This window comes from Ornithorhynchus anatinus, chromosome 4, assembly GCF_004115215.2.
Source record: "Ornithorhynchus anatinus isolate Pmale09 chromosome 4, mOrnAna1.pri.v4, whole genome shotgun sequence".
Lineage (NCBI taxonomy): Eukaryota > Metazoa > Chordata > Mammalia > Monotremata > Ornithorhynchidae > Ornithorhynchus > Ornithorhynchus anatinus.
In genome coordinates this window covers 45,260,000-45,265,663 of record NC_041731.1, presented here as the reverse complement: position 1 = coordinate 45,265,663, position 5,664 = coordinate 45,260,000, and the positions used below count along the sequence as shown (strand labels likewise).

Below are 5,664 nucleotides of genomic sequence, written 5' to 3'. Positions count from 1 at the left end.
ATGTCACTCTGGGTTAATCTCGGTATTCAGCTGCAGCTCAGGATGATGCTTGTTTCAAGGATGGAAGAATAGATCTCTCAGAAGAACCCAAGCCGGGAGCTGGAATTCGGACTTGACCCAAACCAAATATCCCTGTAGTACTTTCATCCAGCCTTGCAAACAGGAAAGAGGTCCTGGGCTATCTGTGAACTGCCAGTTCTAGAAGTGCCACATCTGAGCCCTTGAGCACTCCTTGCGAATAAGTACAAGTTTGCCAACCCACAACTCCTTTTTTTTTTCCACTAGCCTACTTTCCACCTAGTAGATGTCCCAGGGTGCCCCAGGAAAAGTCATCAAGCAATATGATTTTCACTGGGACTTTGTTTCTGAGTTGGATGACCAGTGAAATCAGATTTCTTGTTGTCCTGGAGAGTCGGCACACGGTTACTTAACATGACTGCTTTAGACCTAGGATGTGGCATTTTGAAACCCTGAACTTGGCAGAAGCTCCAGGGGAGCATTGCAGTGGAATCCCAAAAGGCTTTCAATCGATCAGTGGTACTTACTGAATGCTTACTATGTGCAGAACACTCTAGTAGGCCCTTAGGAGAGTAGAATACAACACAATCAGTGGACACATTTCCTGTCCATACCAAGCTTGCAGTCAATAATTTTTTGTTGTTTTTTTAATAGTATTTGTAAAGCACTTACTCCTCTCTCAGAATCGCACCTGGAGAGTTTCCAGGACTCTACCAGTTTCAGCTACAGGAGGGAGAGTCAAGCAGAGACATACCCATTCCATTTCTAGCTTGGGCAGTGGCTAGCAAGTGGAAGGCAATCTGCTACAAGTCCAACTAACCTATTCTGGGCAGCAGCAGCATGGAAGGGAGTCCAGGGCAGAGACTCAAGTTTACTGCGTGGAAGAAGGCAATGATAAACCACTTCCATATTTTTACCAAGATAACTCTATGGATATAGATAGATACAGATTGGATAATGATTGCACCTGGAGGTGGGGCGTTCTGGGAGAGATGTGTCCATGAAGTCACTATGGGTCGGAGATGACAGCATAAAATGAGAAAGCACTTCCTATCTTCAAACTCTGTTCTAATCGCTGGGGTGGATACAAATTAATTACTTGGGCACATTTCCTATGCTGCATGGGGTTCACAGTCTAAGTAGGAGGGAGAAGAGGAGAACTGAGACAAAGAGAAATTGGATGACTTGCCCAAATTCACACAGGAAGCATTTGGCAGAGTTGGGATTAGAACCCAGGTTCTCTGACCCCCAGGCCCATGCTCTTTCCACTAGGCTATGCTGCTTTCTGCTACTCTGGGTCAGGGAGACATATTTCAGACTGGCATATACTTTCAAATGAGGCCATTTACTTAAAGTCATGATGCTCCACTGGGGAGGGGAAACCAAAACTTCTTCCAGACTGAATGAGGATTTCTCCATTCATTCCAATCCCTGCATCACCAACAGCTGCCTTGAAAGGCTGAATGCTTATTTGGGCATAAGAGCTGCTGAAGAGGCAATCAGTCTCTTCGCCCCTCTAGACTGTAAGTTCACTGAGGGCAGGTAACATGTCTACCAACTCTATCGTATTGTACTCTCCCAAGCACTTAGTACAGAACTCCGCACAGAATAAGCACTCAACAAATACGATTGAATGACATTGAATTTCCTTTGGATCAGGGAAATCCTCAGAGTCAGGAAGAGCTGATTTTCTCTGCAGGATCTGTGCCGGGGACTAGCTCTCTTATGTGCCTCTCTGTTGATGTGTTATTGATTGATTGATTCATCCCCTTGCCACTTACATCTATATGTAGATTTAGGTGTGATTGCCTTTATGTAGATTTATTTGTGATTTGGGTCTGCTTGCAATAGAATGTAAACTCTTTGAGTTTCAGGGGTCCAGTCTTAGGTTTCTTCTGAATATCCCTTAAGCACCCAAGCACAGTAAGTACTGTGCTCATAGCAGACACTCAGTCAATATATACAGTGATGATGGCTAAGAGGATCAGAAAGAATGAAACACCCTTGTTATCTGAATAGCATACATAGTGCTTTTTTTCTGAAGTAAACAACAGAAATTGAAATCCCTGAAAAGGGGGAAGTGAAGAAGTCCAACAGATGCTCAGTAAATGGCAAAAACTGACAGCAGGAGCACTTACCCTGCTGAGTATACATCCCACACAAACTGGGAAGCAGTGTGGCCTAGTGGAAAGAGTCCAGGCCCGGGAGCCAGAGGACCTGGGTTCTAATCCCTGCTGTGTGACCTTGGGCATGCCATTGAACTTCTCTATACCTTAGTTCCCTCATCTGCAAATTAGAGATTCAATGCCTGTTCTCCCTCCGTTGTAGACTGTGAGCCCCATGGAACTTGATTATCTTGTATCTACCCCAGTACTTAGTTTATAATGCTTGGCACATAGTTAGTGCTTTACAAATCCCTAAGCAAGAAAGAAATCAGGGATGGAAGAAGACTTTAAAGAAGTGTCAGGCTCCACCCTCCACCAGCAGTTGCTCAGAACTTCTAGTCCAGTTTTTCAGGCTTATATTATGCAGCGCTCTCCCTTCACTCTAGTAACCCTCTTTCAATCAATCAATAAATCAATGGTATTTATTGCATGCTTACAGTGTGCAGAGCACTGCACTAAGCATTTGGTAATGTACAATACAGTAGAGTTGGTAGACATGATCCCTTGCAGTCCAGAGGGTAAGATAGGCATTAAACAGGGGTAAAGTGGGAGAGTATAAGGATATGTACATAAGTGCTGTGGAGTTGTGGGGTGGGGTGAATATAATAATAATTATGGTATTTGTTAGGCACTTACTATGTGCCAGGCACTGTTCTAAGCTCTGGGGTATATAAAAGATAATCGGGTTGACACAGTCCCTCTCCCTCATAGGACTCACATTCGTAATCCCCATTTTACAGCTGAGGGAACTGAGACACAGAGAAGTTATGTGACTTGCCTAAGGTCACACAGCAGATAATTGGCAGAGCCAGGATTAGAACCTATGGCCTTCTGATTCCCAGGTCCATCCTCTATCCACTATGCCACACTGCTTCAGTGCTTAAAGGATACAAATCCAAGTGCACAGGTGACACAGAAAAGAGGGTGAGTAGGGGAAATGAGGGCTGAGTCAAGAAAGGCCTTTTGGAGATGTGATTTTAATGAGATTTTGAAGATGGAGAGAGTGATGGCCTGTAAGGTATGAAGGGGGAAGGAGTTCCAGGCCAGAGGAAGGATGTGGGCAGGCTCAGACTTCGGCCAGGTTTGGATAAGATCAGGCCTGGGAACTTTTTGAACAAGAAAAGCACTGAGCTTGTCCACTCCTGTAATATGCCCAATAGTAGGATCAGCAAAATACATAATCAACACTCAGGAAGTGAGTGGAACTCAATCTGAAGTCTCTTGGGGCCTTTCTGTACCCCACTGGTGGTAGAACAGGAGGAGCAGCCACAACTGTCCACTGCTTTCCCCTTGAGGAAGAACAAGCCTTCCAAGGGTCTCCATCACCTTGCCCCTTTCTACCTCTCCTCCCTTCTCTCTTTCTCCTGCCCACCCCGCACGCTCCGCTCCTCTGCCACCCACCTCCTCACCATCCCCTGTTCTCGCCTATCTCGCCGTCGACCCCTGGGCCACGTCCTCCCGCTGTCCTGGAACGCCCTCCCTCCTCACCTCTGCCAAACTAATTCTCTTCCCCTCTTCAAAACCCTACTTAAAGCTCACCTCCTCCAAGAGGTCTTCCCAGACTGTGCTCCCCTTTTCCCTCTGCTCCCTCTACACCCCCCCTCACCTCTCCGCAGCTAACCCCTCTTCTCCCCGCTTTCCCTCTTCTCCTCCCCCTCTCCAGTCCCATTCCCTCAGCACTGTACTCGTCCGCTCAACTGTATATATCTTCATTACCCTATTTATTTTGTTAATGAGATGTACATCACCTTGATTCTATTTATTTACTACTGTTTTAATGAGATGCTCTTCCCCTCAATTCTATTTATTGCCATTGTTCTTGTCTGTCCGTCTCCCCCGATTAGACTGTAAGCCTGTCAAACGGCAGGGACTGTCTCTATCTGTTACCGATTTGTACATTCCAAGTGCTTAGGACAGTGCTCTGCACATAGTAAGCGCTCAATAAATACTATTGAATGAATGAATGAATGAAATCTTGTTCCAAGGGTTGAGATGCTGGAAGCTAGGGGAGATCAACTGTGGCTCCCAGGGAAGGGGCCAGTTCCAGGAGTAATCACATTAATTCTGGCCACAGTGGGGATAATGGGATTCTGACTAATGCCACAGATAGATGGCCTGGAAGCCACCATCACCCTGCCAATCTAAGCATTGTGTTGACACAGATTATTGCCCTGGATGGACTAGGGGTCTGGCTTAAGATGGCAGAAGGTTTCTCTCTTCCAGGGAAATGTAAGTTCCCACAAAAGAGACAGAGACTCCCTTTAAACCAGCCCCATAGGACTGTAGGCTGATTGAATCATCTTTCCCTAGCCTGGGGAAGGATTCGGTCCCTGGGGCTGTGTCCTATAACTGGAAAGTTGTGTGTGCCAGGAGCTGGTGGCATCCAGCATGTTCTGGTGCTTCCAGCTGGCCCTTGCTTTACAATCCGGTACCTCCATAGATCCATATTCCCCCTGCAGCCCGAAGAGGCTCCCCGCTACACCTTCCCCGGGTTGTGTGAGGCTGCGACCAGACGGCAGGTTCCCAGTGCCTGCAGGGCGGAGAAAACGACACTGGCCTATCTATTATTTATCCCAAACTTCCTCCCGTTGGTCCTGAGCAAGCAAAAACCTCCCTTTAAAAGCTCGGCATTTGTTGGTCATAATCCAACAGAGAGACAAAGAGATGTTGTAATAATAGTTTCAAAACGGGTTCATAAAATACTCACTTCAGGGAGGTTTCACCGGTCTGTGGACTACAGCGTGCTGCCACAAGGCCGTGAGAGCAGAGACAGGAATGGAAAGATCTTATGACCCAATTAATTCTATATTTTTGTCCCTCCATCACTGGGATAATAAAATATCAGGAGTTAGCTTTTCAGGAATGTGCTCTCCTACATGCAGCAGAATTTAACCCTAGGTGCATCTCACTTATTCTGACTCTCTTTGTCCGTCTCTCTGTCTTGCTTCTGCCTCTGTCTCTTGGCACAATGGAAGGGGAGTTTACGGAAGAAAGCAGTAAAATGAAAAAAATGGGACAGGCTCCAGAGAAGTGTCTGATACTCCAGATTCCCTGCAGACACAGGGCCTGGGGTGCTGAAGGGGAAAGATCGGCTCAGACCATGAGGAATGTTAGGCTTCAGAAATCTTTTAAATCAGGTACTCAATCACTTTTCCTCCCTGCCAACTTGGGGAAGAGGTCATGAGAGTGATGCAGAAGGCTCTGGGGAGGGGGACTTGGGGTGTTCACAGTGTGGGAGGCCCTTTTTCTTCCATGTCAAGAAGGTCTGTCTAGGTTTTTGCTTGGGTTGTAGCACTACCATACTCTATTCTGCTCATCTTTTTGCTGAATCTGAGAAGGAATATGGCCCCTGCGTGCTCTCAATTCTTGCCCCTACTTGCCCTGGAGGGAGGCCTCCTTGGGTGTTCTATCCTCCCTGCCTACTCTCCTTCTTCTCCCTCTCCCCTTCCCTCTTCTCAGCATGGCCAGCCAAGATCTTTGG

At 46.7% G+C, this 5,664-nt stretch overlaps 1 non-coding gene across 1 annotated transcript; it reads left to right on the top strand.

Annotated features, from left to right (window-relative positions):
• Positions 1-691: 691 nt before the first annotated feature.
• Positions 692-829, top strand: LOC114811382. The gene has a single exon (XR_003759086.1). It is a non-coding gene; the product is annotated as a small nucleolar RNA SNORA7 (small nucleolar RNA).
• The last annotated feature ends 4,835 nt before the right edge of the window (positions 830-5,664 follow it).